At 49.3% G+C, this 19,764-nt stretch overlaps 4 non-coding genes across 4 annotated transcripts; all 4 read right to left on the bottom strand.

The window, feature by feature from the left end:
- Nucleotides 1–11,563: 11,563 nt before the first annotated feature.
- Nucleotides 11,564–11,636, bottom strand: Trnaa-cgc (transfer RNA alanine (anticodon CGC)). Its single transcript has one exon. It is a non-coding gene; the product is annotated as a tRNA-Ala (tRNA).
- Nucleotides 11,637–13,143: 1,507 nt separating this feature from the next.
- On the bottom strand, nt 13,144–13,216 carry Trnaa-cgc (transfer RNA alanine (anticodon CGC)). The gene has a single exon. It is a non-coding gene; the product is annotated as a tRNA-Ala (tRNA).
- Nucleotides 13,217–14,734: 1,518 nt separating this feature from the next.
- Nucleotides 14,735–14,807, bottom strand: Trnae-cuc (transfer RNA glutamic acid (anticodon CUC)). Its single transcript has one exon. It is a non-coding gene; the product is annotated as a tRNA-Glu (tRNA).
- A 4,672-nt stretch (nt 14,808–19,479) lies between these two features.
- Trnaa-cgc (transfer RNA alanine (anticodon CGC)) lies at nt 19,480–19,552 on the bottom strand. The gene has a single exon. It is a non-coding gene; the product is annotated as a tRNA-Ala (tRNA).
- Between the last annotated feature and the right edge of the window lie 212 nt (nt 19,553–19,764).

Raw genomic sequence — 19,764 nt, 5'->3', positions numbered from 1 at the left:
CTCAGTGCCTCGCTCTTTACTACTGTGTACTAATCTTGTCGTCCAACTGCAAAACACTGGGCCACAACAAGTTTCCGCGTCTCCATTGCACTGCGCATACTACAAAACGCTCCCCAAACTTGGCACTCACCCACGCAGCCGACTTTTCGACTTTCCACGACGCTCACGCAACGCTCACGCTAGTGACAGCATTATTTATAGTTCGACGTCGCGCCAAAGCGAATGAGCACATTTCGCCTACGGCTTAGGCAGCCCTCCTAGTGTGGCTGCTCGGTGTCTGCAGGCAGCGAGGATCTGCTAGCTTCCTGTGTTCGCACCTATGTCACCTGTGCTTGCTTGTCAGAGACAGACTATCGCAAAACATACAACTCACTCCATGAATTGATTGCTACGGCATCTGTTATCAGCAGTCACAACTAGCAACACCAGTAGCAGCCGACTGCACGCAAAGAATAGGAATGTGCAGTGGGATTTACGTGAACTCGGCGCAAGGCAGATCTTTCCGACATAAGCTTGAGAATCTTACGGGAACACTTGTACTGTTTCTAAATAAAGTGGTGGCGTGGGAGCAGGGTGCTTCCCGCGCACTAATAACAGCACGCTTGCCAATTGTGGATGCTAATCATTCGCTTGTATCTTCCTAGACACATCTGCAGGCTGAGAATTATTCCACTTGCATGGCAAGGTGCGCATGTAGGTGTGTTAAAAATTCTGGAGGCACTGGGTATTGATCCCAGTACCTCACGCTTACTAACCGAGCCCTCTACCATCTGAGCTACGCCCGCCCCCGAAGACTGATGGTGCTACATACAGCCATATAGAAGACACAGACCCTTGCACTCCCATTATTCAGCAGACAAACACTACTCTCTATGTATCCGTTAGGGTGTCTTTCAGGTTTCGTGCATTCTGTATCGAATCGTAGTTGGCCACACTGAAAGTGGCACGTATAACGTCGAAAATAGAGTTCGGACACCGCTCTGAGTAAGACGAACGTGTTGTCCACCCTCTAGACTTCAATGAGGTTAAGCCGTGATACCTAAGACAGATCTGCACTCGATGACACCTCGATTACAGCCGGTCCCCACACTTACATCTTGCTCTCCTTACGTCAGTATACATCATATCAGTTTGTGACGCTGGCTTTGCAACATCTTGCGTGCCTTTAGGTTCGCCGCGACCAACACTTACAATGCACTGCCCACAAAAAATTGAGGCGCCGCGGCTTGAACCCTGCACCTTTCTCATGCGAAGCGAACGCTCTACCATCTCAGCTACGCCCCAGGCGCGACCAAACTGCGCTATTCCCCATTCTTTGCGACTCTGATGCGCACGGACACGATGGTTGGTTGGTTTGTAGCGGTGAAGGGAGCAGAGTACAAAGGCGCGGACACGTTCATATACACAAAAGTTCCAAGTAGTTTCGATGCTCTGGTATTACAAATGCAAATTCCGTCTGTTTTTAACGTCTTAAATTGAAAGAGCCGTCACAAATTGATCCGTTTTCACTCCTTGTCGACAATCATACAGCACCTGAGGTAACAAACACATCTCGAGCCCCATTGTGCACTCCATTATTCATGCCAACTCAGTGCCTCGCACTTTACTACTGTGTACTAATCTTGTCGTCCAACTGCAAAACACTGGGCCACAACAAGTTTCCGCGTCTCCATTGCACTGCGCATACTACAAAACGCTCCCCAAACTTGGCACTCACCCACGCAGCCGACTTTTCCGACTTTCCACGACGCTCACGCTAGTGACAGCATTATTTATAGTTCGACGTCGCGCAAAAGCGAATGAGCACATTTCGCCTACGGCTTAGGCCGCCCTCCTAGAGTGGCTGCTCGGTGTCTGCAGGCAGCGAGGGTCTGCTAGCTTCCTGTGTTCGCACCTATGTCACCTGTGCTTGCTTGTCAGAGACAGACTATCGCAAAACATACAACTCACTCCATGAATTGATTGCTACGGCATCTGTTATCAGCAGTCACAACTAGCAACACCAGTAGCAGCCGACTGCACGCAAAGAATAGGAATGTGCAGTGGGATTTACGTGAACTCGGCGCAAGGCAGATCTTTCCGACATAGGCTTGAGAATCTTACGGGAACACTTGTACTGTTTCTAAATAAAGTGTAGGCGTGGGAGGAGGGTGCTCCCCGCGCACTAATAACAGCACGCTTGCCAATTGTGGATGCTAATCATTCGCTTGTATCTTCCTAGACACATCTGCAGGCTGAGAATTATTCCACTTGCATGGCAAGGTGCGCATGTAGGTGTGTTAAAAATTCTGGAGGCACTGGGTATTGATCCCTGTACCTCACGCTTACTAAGCGAGCCCTCTACCATCTGAGCTACGCCCGCCCCCCCGAAGACTAATGGTGCTACATACAGCCATATAGAAGACACAGACCCTTGCACTCCCATTATTCAGCAGACAAACACTACTCTCTATGTATCCGTTAGGGTGTCTTTCAGGTTTCGTGCATTCTGTATCGAATCGTAGTTGGCCACACTGAAAGTGGCACGTATAACGTCGAAAATAGAGTTCGGACACCGCTCTGAGTAAGACGAAGGTGTTGTCCACCCTCTAGACTTCAATGAGGTTAAGCCGTGATACCTAAGACAGATCTGCACTCGATGACACCTCGATTACAGCCGGTCCCCACACTTACATCTTGCTCTCCTTACGTCAGTATACATCATATCAGTTTGTGACGCTGGCTTTGCAACATCTTGCGTGCCTTTAGGTTCGCCGCGACCAACACTTACAATGCACTGCCCACAAAAAATTGAGGCGCCGCGGCTTGAACCCTGCACCTTTCTCGTGCGAAGCGAACGCTCTACTATCTGAGCACGCTTGCCAATTGTGGATGCTAATCATTCGCTTGTATCTTCCTAGACACATCTGCAGGCTGAGAATTATTCCACTTGCATGGCAAGGTGCGCATGTAGGTGTGTTAAAAATTCTGGAGGCACTGGGTATTGATCCCAGTACCTCACGCTTACTAAGCGAGCCCTCTACCATCTGAGCTACGCCCGCCCCCGAAGACTAATGGTGCTACATACAGCCATATAGAAGACACAGACCCTTGCACTCCCATTATTCAGCTGACAAACACTACTCTCTATGTATCCGTTAGGGTGTCTTTCAGGTTTCGTGCATTCTGTATCGAATCGTAGTTGGCCACACTGAAAGTGGCACGTATAACGTCGAAAATAGAGTTCGAACACCGCTCTGAGTAAGACGAACGTGTTGTCCACCCTCTAGACTTCAATGAGGTTAAGCCGTGATACCTAAGACAGATCTGCACTCGATGACACCTCGATTACAGCCGGTCCCCACACTTACATCTTGCTCTCCTTACGTCAGTATACATCATATCAGTTTGTGACGCTGGCTTTGCAACATCTTGCGTGCCTTTAGGTTCGCCGCGACCAACACTTACAATGCACTGCCCACAAAAAATTGAGGCGCCGCGGCTTGAACCCTGCACCTTTCTCATGCGAAGCGAACGCTCTACCATCTCAGCTACGCCCCAGGCGCGACCAAACTGCGCTATTCCCCATTCTTTGCGACTCTGATGCGCACGGACACGATGGTTGGTTGGTTTGTAGCGGTGAAGGGAGCAGAGTACAAAGGCGCGGACACGTTCATATACACAAAAGTTCCAAGTAGTTTCGATGCTCTGGTATTACAAATGCAAATTCCGTCTGTTTTTAACGTCTTAAATTGAAAGAGCCGTCACAAATTGATCCGTTTTCACTCCTTGTCGACAATCATACAGCACCTGAGGTAACAAACACATCTCGAGCCCCATTGTGCACTCCATTATTCATGCCAACTCAGTGCCTCGCACTTTACTACTGTGTACTAATCTTGTCGTCCAACTGCAAAACACTGGGCCACAACAAGTTTCCGCGTCTCCATTGCACTGCGCATACTACAAAACGCTCCCCAAACTTGGCACTCACCCACGCAGCCGACTTTTCCGACTTTCCACGACGCTCACGCTAGTGACAGCATTATTTATAGTTCGACGTCGCGCAAAAGCGAATGAGCACATTTCGCCTACGGCTTAGGCCGCCCTCCTAGAGTGGCTGCTCGGTGTCTGCAGGCAGCGAGGGTCTGCTAGCTTCCTGTGTTCGCACCTATGTCACCTGTGCTTGCTTGTCAGAGACAGACTATCGCAAAACATACAACTCACTCCATGAATTGATTGCTACGGCATCTGTTATCAGCAGTCACAACTAGCAACACCAGTAGCAGCCGACTGCACGCAAAGAATAGGAATGTGCAGTGGGATTTACGTGAACTCGGCGCAAGGCAGATCTTTCCGACATAGGCTTGAGAATCTTACGGGAACACTTGTACTGTTTCTAAATAAAGTGTAGGCGTGGGAGGAGGGTGCTCCCCGCGCACTAATAACAGCACGCTTGCCAATTGTGGATGCTAATCATTCGCTTGTATCTTCCTAGACACATCTGCAGGCTGAGAATTATTCCACTTGCATGGCAAGGTGCGCATGTAGGTGTGTTAAAAATTCTGGAGGCACTGGGTATTGATCCCTGTACCTCACGCTTACTAAGCGAGCCCTCTACCATCTGAGCTACGCCCGCCCCCCCGAAGACTAATGGTGCTACATACAGCCATATAGAAGACACAGACCCTTGCACTCCCATTATTCAGCAGACAAACACTACTCTCTATGTATCCGTTAGGGTGTCTTTCAGGTTTCGTGCATTCTGTATCGAATCGTAGTTGGCCACACTGAAAGTGGCACGTATAACGTCGAAAATAGAGTTCGGACACCGCTCTGAGTAAGACGAAGGTGTTGTCCACCCTCTAGACTTCAATGAGGTTAAGCCGTGATACCTAAGACAGATCTGCACTCGATGACACCTCGATTACAGCCGGTCCCCACACTTACATCTTGCTCTCCTTACGTCAGTATACATCATATCAGTTTGTGACGCTGGCTTTGCAACATCTTGCGTGCCTTTAGGTTCGCCGCGACCAACACTTACAATGCACTGCCCACAAAAAATTGAGGCGCCGCGGCTTGAACCCTGCACCTTTCTCGTGCGAAGCGAACGCTCTACTATCTGAGCTACGCCCCAGGCACGACCAAACTGCGCTATTCCCCATTCTTTGCGACTCTGATGCGCACGGACACGATGGTTGGTTGGTTTGTAGCGGTGAAGGGAGCAGAGTACAAAGGCGCGGACACGTTCATATACACAAAAGTTCCAAGTAGTTTCGATGCTCTGGTATTACAAATGCAAATTCCGTCTGTTTTTAACGTCTTAAATTGAAAGAGCCGTCACAAATTGCTCCGTTTTCACTCCTTGTCGACAATCATACAGCACCTGAGGTAACAAACACATCTCGAGCCCCATTGTGCACTCCATTATTCATGCCAACTCAGTGCCTCGCTCTTTACTACTGTGTACTAATCTTGTCGTCCAACTGCAAAACACTGGGCCACAACAAGTTTCCGCGTCTCCATTGCACTGCGCATACTACAAAACGCTCCCAAAACTTGGCACTCACCCACGCAGCCGACTTTTCCGACTTTCCACGACGCTCACGCTAGTGACAGCATTATTTATAGTTCGACGTCGCGCCAAAGCGAATGAGCACATTTCGCCTACGGCTTAGGCAGCCCTCCTAGTGTGGCTGCTCGGTGTCTGCAGGCAGCGAGGATCTGCTAGCTTCCTGTGTTCGCACCTATGTCACCTGTGCTTGCTTGTCAGAGACAGACTATCGCAAAACATACAACTCACTCCATGAATTGATTGCTACGGCATCTGTTATCAGCAGTCACAACTAGCAACACCAGTAGCAGCCGACTGCACGCAAAGAATAGGAATGTGCAGTGGGATTTACGTGAACTCGGCGCAAGGCAGATCTTTCCGACATAAGCTTGAGAATCTTACGGGAACACTTGTACTGTTTCTAAATAAAGTGGTGGCGTGGGAGGAGGGTGCTTCCCGCGCACTAATAACAGCACGCTTGCCAATTGTGGATGCTAATCATTCGCTTGTATCTTCCTAGACACATCTGCAGGCTGAGAATTATTCCACTTGCATGGCAAGGTGCGCATGTAGGTGTGTTAAAAATTCTGGAGGCACTGGGTATTGATCCCAGTACCTCTCGCATACTAAGCGAGCGCTCTACCATCTGAGCTACGCCCGCCCCCCCGAAGACTAATGGTGCTACATACAGCCATATAGACGACACAGACCCTTGCACTCCCATTATTCAGCAGACAAACACTACTCTCTATGTATCCGTTAGGGTGTATTTCAGGTTTCGTGCATTCTGTATCGAATCGTAGTTGGCCACAATGAAAGTGGCACGTATAACGTTGAAAATAGAGTTCGGACACCGCTCTGAATAAGACGAACGTGTTGTCCACCCTCTAGACTTCAATGAGGTTAAGCCGTGATACCTAAGACAGATCTGCACTCGATGACACCTCGATAACAGCCGGTCCCCACACTTACATCTTGCTCTCCTTACGTCAGTATACATCATATCAGTCTGTGACGCTGGCTTTGCAACATCTTGCGTGCCTTTAGGTTCGCCGCGACCAACACTTACAATGCACTGACCACAAAAAATGGAGGCGCCGCGTCTCGAACCCTGCACCTTTCTAATGCGAAGCGAACGCTCTACCAACTGAGCTACGCCCCAGGCACGACCAAAATGCGCTATTCCCCATTCTTTGCGACTCTGATGCGCACGGACACGATGGTTGGTTGGTTTGTAGCGGTGAAGGGAGCAGAGTACAAAGGCGCGGACACGTTCATATACACAAAAGTTCCAAGTAGTTTCGATGCTCTGGTATTACAAATGCAAATTCCGTCTGTTTTTAACGTCTTAAATTGAAAGAGCCGTCACAAATTGCTCCGTTTTCACTCCTTGTCGACAATCATACAGCACCTGAGGTAACAAACACATCTCGAGCCCCATTGTGCACTCCATTATTCATGCCAACTCAGTGCCTCGCTCTTTACTACTGTGTACTAATCTTGTCGTCCAACTGCAAAACACTGGGCCACAACAAGTTTCCGCGTCTCCATTGCACTGCGCATACTACAAAACGCTCCCCAAACTTGGCACTCACCCACGCAGCCGACTTTTCCGACTTTCCACGACGCCCACGCAACGATCACGCTAGTGACAGCATTATTTATAGTTCGTCGTCGCGCCAAAGCGAATGAGTACATTTCGGCTACGGCTTAGGCCGCCCTCCCAGAGTGGCTGCTCGGTGTCTGCAGGCAGCGAGGGTCTGCTAGCTTCCTGTGTTCGCACCTATGTCACCTGTGCTTGCTTGTCAGAGACAGACTATCGCAAAACATACAACTCACTCCATGAATTGATTGCTACGGCATCTGTTATCAGCAGTCACAACTAGCAACACCAGCAGCAGCCGACTGCACGCAAAGAATAGGAATGTGCAGTGGGATTTACGTGAACTCGGCGCAAGGCAGATCTTTCCGACATAGGCTTGAGAATCTTACGGGAACACTTGTACTGTTTCTAAATAAAGTGGTGGCGTGGGTGGAGGGTGCTCCCCGCGCACTAATAACAGCACGCTTGCCAATTGTGGATGCTAACCATTCGCTTGTATCTTCCTAGACACATCTGCAGGCTGAGAATTATTCCACTTGCATGGCAAGGTGCGCATGTAGGTGTGTTAAAAATTCTGGAGGCACTGGGTATTGATCCCAGTAGCTCTACCATCTGAGCTACGCCCGCTCCCCCGAAGACCCATGGTGCTACATAAAGCCATATAGAAGACACAGACCCTTGCACTCCCATTATTCAGCAGACAAACACTACTCTCTATGTATCCGTTAGGGTGTCTTTCAGGTTTCGTGCATTCTGTATCGAATCGTAGTTGGCCACACTGAAAGTGGCACGTATAACGTCGAAAATAGAGTTCGGACACCGCTCTGAGTAAGACGAACGTGTTGTCCACCCTCTAGACTTCAATGAGGTTAAGCCGTGATACCTAAGACAGATCTGCACTCGATGACACCTCGATTACAGCCGGTCCCCACACTTACATCTTGCTCTCCTTACGTCAGTATACATCATATCAGTTTGTGACGCTGGCTTTGCAACATCTTGCGTGCCTTTAGGTTCGCCGCGACCAACACTTACAATGCACTGCCCACAAAAAATTGAGGCGCCGCGGCTTGAACCCTGCACCTTTCTCATGCGAAGCGAACGCTCTACCATCTGGGCTACGCCCCAGGCACGACCAAACTGCGCTATTCCCCATTCTTTGCGACTCTGATGCGCACGGACACGATGGTTGGTTGGTTTGTAGCGGTGAAGGGAGCAGAGTACAAAGGCGCGGACACGTTCATATACACAAAAGTTCCAAGTAGTTTCGATGCTCTGGTATTACAAATGCAAATTCCGTCTGTTTTTAACGTCTTAAATTGAAAGAGCCGTCACAAATTGCTCCGTTTTCACTCCTTGTCGACAATCATACAGCACCTGAGGTAACAAACACATCTCGAGCCAAATTGTGCACTCCATTATTCATGCCAACTCAATGCCTCGCTCTTTACTACTGTGTACTAATCTTGTCGTCCAACTGCAAAACACTGGGCCACAACAAGTTTCAAAAAAATGGTTCAAATGGCTCCGAGCACTATGGGACTCAACTGCTGTGGTCATTAGTCCCCTAGAACTTAGAACTACTTAAACCTAACTAACCTAAGGACATCACACACATCCACGCCCGAGGCAGGATTCGAACCTGCGACCGTAGCAGTCGCACGGTTCCGGACTGCGCGCCTAGAACCGCGAGACCACCGCGGCCGGCAACAAGTTTCCGCGTCTCCATTGCACTGCGCATACTACAAAACGCTCCCCAAACTTGGCACTCACCCACGCAGCCGACTTTTCCGACTTTCCACGAAGCTCACGCTAGTGACAGCATTATTTATAGTTCGACGTCGCGCCAAAGCGAATGAGCACATTTCGCCTACGGCTTAGGCAGCCCTCCTAGTGTGGCTGCTCGGTGTCTGCAGGCAGCGAGGGTCTGCTAGCTTCCTGTGTTCGCACCTATGTCACCTGTGCTTGCTTGTCAGAGACAGACTATCGCAAAACATACAACTCACTCCATGAATTGATTGCTACGGCATCTGTTATCAGCAGTCACAACTAGCAACACCAGTAGCAGCGGACTGCACGCAAAGAATAGGAATGTGCAGTGGGATTTACGTGAACTCGGCGCAAGGCAGATCTTTCCGACATAGGCTTGAGAATCTTACGGGAACACTTGTACTGTTTCTAAATAAAGTGGTGGCGTGGGAGGAGGGTGCTTCCCGCGCACTAATAACAGCACGCTTGCCAATTGTGGATGCTAATCATTCGCTTGTATCTTCCTAGACACATCTGCAGGCTGAGAATTATTCCACTTGCATGGCAAGGTGCGCATGTAGGTGTGTTAAAAATTCTGGAGGCACTGGGTATTGATCCCAGTACCTCTCGCATACGAAGCGAGCGCTCTACCATCTGAGCTACGCCCGCCCCCCACGAAGACTAATGGTGCTACATACAGCCATATAGACGACACAGACCCTTGCACTCCCATTATTCAGCAGACAAACACTACTCTCTATGTATCCATTAGGGTGTACTTCAGGTTTCGTGCATTCTGTATCGAATCGTAGTTGGCCACAATGAAAGTGGCACGTATAACGTAGAAAATAGAGTTCGGACACCGCTCTGAGTAAGTCGAACGTGTTGTCCACCCTCTAGACTTCAATGAGGTTAAGCCGTGATACCTAAGACAGATCTGCACTCGATGACACCTCGTAACAGCCGGTCCCCACACTTACATCTTGCTCTCCTTACGTCAGTATACATCATATCAGTCTGTGACGCTGGCTTTGCAACATCTTGCGTGCCTTTAGGTTCGCCGCGACCAACACTTACAATCCACTGACCACAAAAAATTGAGGCGCCGCGGCTTGAACCCTGCACCTTTTACATGCGAAGCGAACGCTCTACCAACTGAGCTACGCCCCAGGCACGACCAAACTGCGCTATTCCCCATTCTTTACGACTCTGATGCGCACGGACACGATGGTTGGTTGGTTTGTAGCGGTGAAGGGAGCAGAGTACAAAGGCGCGGACACGTTCATATACACAAAAGTTCCAAGTAGTTTCGATGCTCTGGTATTACAAATGCAAATTCCGTCTGTTTTTAACGTCTTAAATTGAAAGAGCCGTCACAAATTGCTCCGTTTTCACTCCTTGTCGACAATCATACAGCACCTGAGGTAACAAACACATCTCGAGCCCCATTGTGCACTCCATTATTCATGCCAACTCAGTGCCTCGCTCTTTACTACTGTGTACTAATCTTGTCGTCCAACTGCAAAACACTGGGCCACAACAAGTTTCCGCGTCTCCATTGCACTGCGCATACTACAAAACGCTCCCCAAACTTGGCACTCACCCACGCAGCCGACTTTTCCGACTTTCCACGACGCTCACGCTAGTGACAGCATTATTTATAGTTCGACGTCGCGCCACAGCGAATGAGCACATTTCGCCTACGGCTTGGGCCGCCCTCCTAGTGTGGCTGCTCGGTGTCTGCAGGCAGCGAGGGTTTGCAAGCTTCCTGTGTTCGCACCTATGTCACCTGTGCTTGCTTGTCAGAGACAGACTATCGCAAAACATACAACTCACACCATGAATTGATTGCTACGGCATCTGTTATCAGCAGTCACAACTAGCAACACCAGTAGCAGCCGACTGCACGCAAAGAATAGGAATGTGCAGTGGGATTATGTGAACTCGGCGCAAGGCAGATCTTTCCGACATAGGCTTGACAATCTAACGGGAACACTTGTACTGTTTCTAAATAAAGTGTAGGCGTGGGAGGAGGGTGCTTCCGGCTCACTAATAACAGCACGCTTGCCAATTGTGGATGCTAATCATTCGCTTGTATCTTCTTAGACACATCTGCAGGCTGAGAATTATTCCACTTGCATGGCAAGGTGCGCATGTAGGTGTGTTAAAAATTCTGGAGGCACTGGGTATTGATCCCAGTACCTGTCGCATACTAAGCGAGCGCTCTACCATCTGAGCTACGCCCGCCCCCCACGAAGACTAATGGTGCTACATACAGCCATATAGACGACACAGACCCTTGCACTCCCATTATTCAGCAGACAAACACTACTCTCTATGTATCCATTAGGGTGTACTTCAGGTTTAGTGCATTCTGTATCGAATCGTAGTTGGCCACAATGAAAGTGGCACGTATAACGTAGAAAATAGAGTTCGGACACCGCTCTGAGTAAGACGAACGTGTTGTCCACCCTCTAGACTTCAATGATGTTAAGCCGTGATATCTAAGACAGATCTGCACTCGATGACACCTCGTAACAGCCGGTCCCCACACTTACATCTTGCTCTCCTTACGTCAGTATACATCATATCAGTCTGTGACGCTGGCTTTGCAACATCTTGCGTGCCTTTAGGTTCGCCGCGACCAACACTTACAATGCACTGACCACAAAAAATTGAGGCGCCGCGGCTTGAACCCTGCACCTTTCACATGCGAAGCGAACGCTCTACCAACTGAGCTACGCCCCAGGCACGACCAAACTGCGCTATTCCCCATTCTTTGCGACTCTGATGCGCACGTTCACGATGGTTGGTTGGTTTGTAGCGGTGAAGGGAGCAGAGTACAAAGGCGCGGACACGTTCATATACACAAAAGTTCCAAGTAGTTTCGATTCTCTGGTATTACAAATGCAAATTCCGTCTGTTTTTAACGTCTTAAATTGAAAGAGCCGTCACAAATTGCTCCGTTTTCACTCCTTGTCGACAATCATACAGCACCTGAGGTAACAAACACATCTCGAGCCACATTGTGCACTCCATTATTCATGCCAACTCAGTGCCTCGCTCTTTACTACTGTGTACTAATCTTGTCGTCCAACTGCAAAACACTGGGCCACAACAAGTTTCCGCGTCTCCATTGCACTGCCCATACTACAAAACGCTCCCCAAACTTGGCACTCACCCACGCAGCCGACTTTTCCGACTTTCCACGACGCTCACGCTAGTGACAGCATTATTTATAGTTCGACGTCGCGCCACAGCGAATGAGCACATTTCGCCTACGGCTTAGGCCGCCCTCCTAGTGTGGCTGCTCGGTGTCTGCAGGCAGCGAGGTTTTGCAAGCTTCCTGTGTTCGCACCTATGTCACCTGTGCTTGCTTGTCAGAGACAGACTATCGCAAAACATACAACTCACTCCATGAATTGATTGCTACGGCATCTGTTATCAGCAGTCACAACTAGCAACACCAGTAGCAGCCGACTGCTCGCAAAGAATAGGAATGTGCAGTGGGATTTACGTGAACTCGGCGCAAGGCAGATCTTTCCGACATAGGCTTGAGAATCTTACGGGAACACTTGTACTGTTTCTAAATAAAGTGGTGGCGTGGGAGGAGGGTGCTTCCCGCGCACTAATAACAGCACGCTTGCCAATTGTGGATGCTAATCATTCGCTTGTATCTTCCTAGACACATCTGCAGGCTGAGAATTATTCCACTTGCATGGCAAGGTGCGCATGTAGGTGTGTTAAAAATTCTGGAGGCACTGGGTATTGATCCCAGTACCTCTCGCATACTAAGCGAGCGCTCTACCATCTGAGCTACGCCCGCCTCCCACGAACACTAATGGTGCTACATACAGCCATGTAGACGACACAGACCCTTGCACTCCCATTATTCAGCAGACAAACACTACTCTCTATGTATCCATTAGGGTGTACTTCAGGTTTCGTGCATTCTGTATCGAATCGTAGTTGGCCACAATGAAAGTGGCACGTATAACATTGAAAATAGAGTTCGGACACCGCTCTGAGTAAGACGAACGTGTTGTCCACCCTCTAGACTTCAATGAGGTTAAGCCGTGATACCTAAGACAGATCTGCACTCGATGACACCTCGATAACAGCCGGTCCCCACACTTACATCTTGCTCTCCTTACGTCAGTATACATCATATCAGTCTGTGACGCTGTCTTTGCAACATCTTGCGTGCCTTTAGGTTCGCCGCGACCAACACTTACAATGCACTGACCACAAAAAATTGAGGCGCCGCGGCTTGAACCCTGCACCTTTCACATGCGAAGCGAACGCTCTACCAACTGAGCTACGCCCCAGGCACGACCAAACTGTGCTATTCCCCATTCTTTGCGACTCTGATGCGCACGGACACGATGGTTGGTTGGTTTGTAGCGGTGAAGGGAGCAGAGTACAAAGGCGCGGACACGTTCATATACACAAAAGTTCCAAGTAGTTTCGATGCTCTGGTATTACAAATGCAAATTCCGTCTGTTTTTAACGTCTTAAATTGAAAGAGCCGTCACAAATTGCTCCGTTTTCACTCCTTGTCGACAATCATACAGCACCTGAGGTAACAAACACATCTCGAGCCCCATTGTGCACTCCATTATTCATGCCAACTCAGTGCCTCGCTCTTTACTACTGTGTACTAATCTTGTCGTCCAACTGCAAAACACTGGGCCACAACAAGTTTCCGCGTCTCCATTGCACTGCGCATACTACAAAACGCTCCCCAAACTTGGCACTCACCCACGCAGCCGACTTTTCCGACTTTCCACGACGCTCACGCAACGCTCACGCTAGTGACAACATTATTTATAGTTCGACGTCGCGCCACAGCGAATGAGCACATTTCGCCTACGGCTTAGGCCGCCCTCCTAGTGTGGCTGCTCGGTGTCTGCAGGCAGCGAGGGTTTGCAAGCTTCCTGTGTTCGCACCTATGTCACCTGTGCTTGCTTGTCAGAGACAGACTATCGCAAAACATACAACTCACTCCATGAATTGATTGCTACGGCATCTGTTATCAGCAGTCACAACTAGCAACACCAGTAGCAGCCGACTGCTCGCAAAGAATAGGAATGTGCAGTGGGATTTACGTGAACTCGGCGCAAGGCAGATCTTTCCGACATGGGCTTGAGAATCTTACGGGAACACTTGTACTGATTCTAAATAAAGTGGTGGCGATGGGGGAGGGTGCTCCCCGCGCACTAATAACAGCACGCTTGCCAATTGTGGATGCTAATCATTCGCTTGTATCTTCCTAGACACATCTGCAGGCTGAGAATTATTCCACTTGCATGGCAAGGTGTGCATGTAGGTGTGTTAAAAATTCTGGAGGCACTGGGTATTGATCCCAGTACCTCTCGCATACTAAGCGAGCGCTCTACCATCTGAGCTACGCCCGCCCCCCACGAAGACTATTGGTGCTACATACAGCCATATAGACGACACAGACCCTTGCACTCCCATTATTCAGCAGACAAACACTACTCTCTATGTATCCATTAGGGTGTACTTCAGGTTTCGTACATTCTGTATCGAATCGTAGTTGGCCACAATGAAAGTGGCACGTATAACGTTGAAAATAGAGTTCGGACACCGCTCTGAGTAAGACGAACGTGTTGTCCACCCTCTAGACTTCAATGAGGTTAAGCCGTGATACCTAAGACAGATCTGCACTCGATGACACCTCGATAACAGCCGGTCCCCACACTTACATCTTGCTCTCCTTACGTCAGTATACATCATATCAGTCTGTGACGCTGGCTTTGCAACATCTTGCGTGACTTTAGGTTCGCCGCGACCAACACTTACAATGCAATGACCACAAAAAATTGAGGCGCCGCGGCTTGAACCCTGCACCTTTCACATGAGAAGCGAACGCTCTACCAACTGAGCTACGCCCCAGGCACGACCAAACTGCGCTATTCCCCATTCTTTGCGACTCTGATGCGCACGGACACGATGGTTGGTTGGTTTGTAGCGGTGAAGGGAGCAGAGTACAAAGGCGCGGACACGTTCATATACACAAAAGTTCCAAGTAGTTTCGATGCTCTGGTATTACAAATGCAAATTCCGTCTGTTTTTAACGTCTTAAATTGAAAGAGCCGTCACAAATTGCTCCGTTTTCACTCCTTGTCGACAATCATACAGCACCTGAGGTAACAAACACATCTCGAGCCCCATTGTGCTCTCCATTATTCATGCCAACTCAGTGCCTCGCTCTTTACTACTGTGTACTAATCTTGTCGTCCAACTGCAAAACACTGGGCCACAAGTTTCCGCGTCTCCATTGCACTGCGCATACTACAAAACGCTCCCTAAACTTGGCACTCACCCACGCGGCCGACTTTTCCGACTTTCCACGACGCCCACGCAACGCTCACGCTAGTGACAGCATTATTTATAGTTCGACGTCGCGCCAAAGCGAATGAGCACATTTCGCCTACGGCTTAGGCCGCCCTCCTACTACGGCTGCTCGGTGTCTGCAGGCAGCGAGGGTCTGCTAGCGTCCTGTGTTCGCACCTATGTCACCTGTGCTTGCTTGTCAGAGACAGACTATCGCAAAACATACAACTCACTCCATGAATTGATTGCTACGGCATCTGTTATCAGCAGTCACAACTAGCAACACCAGTAGCAGCCGACTGCACGCAAAGAATAGGAATGTGCAGTGGGATTTACGTGAACTCGGCGCAAGGCAGATCTTTCCGACATAGGCTTGAGAATCTTACGGGAACACTTGTACTGTTTCTAAATAAAGTGGTGGCGTGGGAGGAGGGTGCTTCCCGCGCACTAATAACAGCACGCTTGCCAATTGTGGATGCTAATCATTCGCTTGTATCTTCCTAGACACATCTGCAGGCTGAGAATTATTCCACTTGCATGGCAAGGTGCGCATGTAGGTGTGTTACAAATTCTGGAGGCACTGGGTATTGATCCCAGTACCTCTCGCACACTAAGCGAGCGCTCTGCCATCTGAGCTACGCCCGCCCCCCACGCTACATACAGCCATATAGACGACACAGACCCTTGCACTCCCATTATTCAGCAGACAAACACTACTCTCTATGTATCCATTAGGGTGTACTTCAGGTTTCGTGCATTCTGTATCGAATCGTAGTTGGCCACAATGAAAGTGGCACGTATAACGTTGAAAATAGAGTTCGGACACCGCTCTGAGTAAGACGAACGTGTTGTCCACCCTCTAGACTTCAATGAGGTTAAGCCGTGATACCTAAGACAGATCTGCACTCGATGACACCTCGATAACAGCCCGTCCCCACACTTACATCTTGCTCTCCTTACGTCAGTATACATCATATCAGTCTGTGACGCTGGCTTTGCAACATCTTGCGTGCCTTTAGGTTCGCCGCGACCAACACTTACAATGCACTGACCACAAAAATTGGAGGCGCCGCGGCTTGAACCCTGCACCTTACAAATGCGAAGCGAACGCTCTACCAACTGAGCTACGCCCCAGGCACGACCAAACTGCGCTATTCCCCATTCTTTGCGACTCTGATGCGCACGGACACGATGGTTGGTTGGTTTGTAGCGGTGAAGGGAGCAGAGTACAAAGGCGCGGACACGTTCATATACACAAATGTTCCAAGTAGTTTCGATGCTCTGGTATTACAAATGCAAATTCCGTCTGTTTTTAACGTCTTATATTGAAGGAGCCGTCACAAATTGCTCCGTTTTCACTCCTTGTCGACAATCATACAGCACCTGAGGTAACAAACACATCTCGAGCCCCATTGTGCACTCCATTATTCATGCCAACTCAGTGCCTCGCTCTTTACTACTGTGTACTAATCTTGTCGTCCAACTGCAAAACACTGGGCCACAACAAGTTTCCGCGTCTCCATTGCACTGCGCATACTACAAAACGCTCCCCAAACTTGGCACTCACCCACGCAGCCGACTTTTCCGACTTTCCACGAAGCTCACGCAACGCTCACGCTAGTGACAGCATTATTTATAGTTCGACGTCGCGCGAAAGCGAATGAGCACATTTCGCCTACGGCTTAGGCCGCCCTCCTAGAGTGGATGCTCGGTGTCTGCAGTCAGCGAGGGTCTGCTAGCTTCCTGTGTTCGCACCTATGTCACCTGTGCTTGCTTGTCAGAGACAGACTATCGCAAAACATTCAACTCACTCCATGAATTGATTGCTACGGCATCTGTTATCAGCAGTCACAACTAGCAACACCAGTAGCAGCCGACTGCACGCAAAGAATAGGAATGTGCAGTGGGATTTACGTGAACTCGGCGCAAGACAGATCTTTCCGACATAGGCTTGAGAATCTTACGGGAACACTTGTACTGATTCTAAATAAAGTGGTGGCGATGGAGGAGGGTGCTCCCCGCGCACTAATAACAGCACGCTTGCCAATTGTGGATGCTAATCATTCGCTTGTATCTTCCTAGACACATCTGCAGGCTGAGAATTATTCCACTTGCATGGCAAGGTGTGCATGTAGGTGTGTTAAAAATTCTGGAGGCACTGGGTATTGATACCAGTACCTCTCGCATACTAAGCGAGCGCTCTACCATCTGAGCTACGCCCGCCCCCCACGAAGACTAAAGGTGCTACATACAGCCATATAGACGACACAGACCCTTGCACTCCCATTATTCAGCAGACAAACACTACTCTCTATGTATCCATTAGAGTGTACTTCAGGTTTCGTGCATTCTGTATCGAATCGTAGTTGGCCACAATGAAAGTGGCACGTATAACGTTGAAAATAGAGTTCGGACACCGCTCTGAGTAAGACGAACGTGTTGTCCACCCTCTAGACTTCAATGAGGTTAAGCCGTGATACCTAAGACAGATCTGCACTCGATGACACCTCGATAACAGCCGGTCCCCACACTTACATCTTGCTCTCCTTACGCCAGTATACATCATATCAGTCTGTGACGCTGGCTTTGCAACATCTTGCGTGCCTTTAGGTTCGCCGCGACCAACACTTACCTTGCACTGACCACAAAAAATGGAGGCGCCGCGGCTTGAACCCTGCACCTTTCACATGCGAAGCGAACGCTCTACCAACTGAGCTACGCCCCAGGCACGACCAAACTACGCTATTCCCCATTCTTTGCGACTCTGATGCGCACGGACACGATGGTTGGTTGGATTGTAGCGGTGAAGGGAGCAGAGTACAAAGGCGCGGACACGTTCATATACACAAAAGTTCCAAGTAGTTTCGATGCTCTGGTATTACAAATGCAAATTCCGTCTGTTTTTAACGTCTTAAATTGAAAGAGCCGTCACAAATTGCTCCGTTTTCACTCCTTGTCGACAATCATACAGCACCTGAGGTAACAAACACATCTCGGGCCCCATTGTGCACTCCATTATTCATGCCAACTCAGTGCCTCGCTCTTTACTACTGTGTACTAATCTTGTCGTCCAACTGCAAAACTCTGGGCCACAACAAGTTTCCGCGTCTCCATTGCACTGCGCATACTACAAAACGCTCCCCAAACTTGGCACTCACCCACGCAGCCGACTTTTCCGACTTTCCACGACGCTCAAGCCAGTGACAGCATTATTTATAGATCGACGTCGCGCCAAAGCGAATGAGCACATTTCGCCTACGGCTTGGACCGCCCTCCTAGTGTGGCTGCTCGGTGTCTGCAGGCAGCGAGGGTCTGCTAGCTTCCTGTGTTCGCACCTATGTCACCTGTGCTTGCTTGTCAGACACAGACTATCGCAAAACATACAACTCACTCCATGAATTGATTGCTACGGCATCTGCTATCAGCAGTCACAACTAGCAACACCAGTAGCAGCCGACTGCACGCAAAGAATAGGAATGTGCAGTGGGATTTACGTGAACTCGGCGCAAGGCAGATCTTTCCGACATAGGCTTGAGAATCTTACTGGAACACTTGTACTGTTTCTAAATGAAGTGTAGGCGTGGGAGGAGGGTGCTAACCGCGCACTAATAACAGCACGCTTGCCAATTGTGGATGCTAATCATTCGCTTGTATCTTCCTAGACACATCTGCAGGCTGAGAATTATTCTACTTGCATGGCAAGGTGCGCATGTAGGTGTGTTAAAAATTCTGGAGGCACTGGGTATTGACCCAGTACCCCTCGCATACTAAGCGAGCGCTCTACCATCTGAGCTACGCCCGTCCCCCACGAAGACTAATGGTGCTACATACAGCCATATAGACGACACAGACCCTTACACTCCCATTATTCAGCAGACAAACACTACTCTCTATGTATCCGTTAGGGTGTACTTCAGGTTTCGTGCATTCTGTATCGAATCGTAGTTGGCCACAATGAAAGTGGCACGTATAACGTCGAAAATAGAGTTCGGACACCGCTCTGAGTAAGACGAACGTGTTGTCCACCCTCTAGACTTCAATGAGGTTAAGCCGTGATACCTAAGACAGATCTGCACTCGATGACACCTCGATAACAGCCGGTCCCCACACTTACATCTTGCTCTCCTTACGCCAGTATACATCATATCAGTCTGTGACGCTGGCTTTGCAACATCTTGCGTGCCTTTAGGTTCGCCGCGACCAACACTTACCTTGCACTGACCACAAAAAATTGAGGCGCCGCGGCTTGAACCCTGCACCTTTCACATGCGAAGCGAACGCTCTACCAACTGAGCTACGCCCCAGGCACGACCAAACTGCTTTATTCCCCATTCTTTGCGACTCTGATGCGCACGGACACGATGGTTGGTTGGTTTGTAGCGGTGAAGGGAGCAGAGTACAAAGGCGCGGACACGTTCATATACACAAAAGTTCCAAGTAGTTTCGATGCTCTGGTATTACACATGCAAATTCCGTCTGTTTTTAACGTTTTAAATTGAAAGAGCCGTCACAAATT

This window comes from Schistocerca gregaria, chromosome 10 (genome assembly GCF_023897955.1).
Source record: "Schistocerca gregaria isolate iqSchGreg1 chromosome 10, iqSchGreg1.2, whole genome shotgun sequence".
Taxonomy (NCBI): domain Eukaryota; kingdom Metazoa; phylum Arthropoda; class Insecta; order Orthoptera; family Acrididae; genus Schistocerca; species Schistocerca gregaria.
This window is presented reverse-complemented; position numbering and strand designations above follow the sequence as displayed.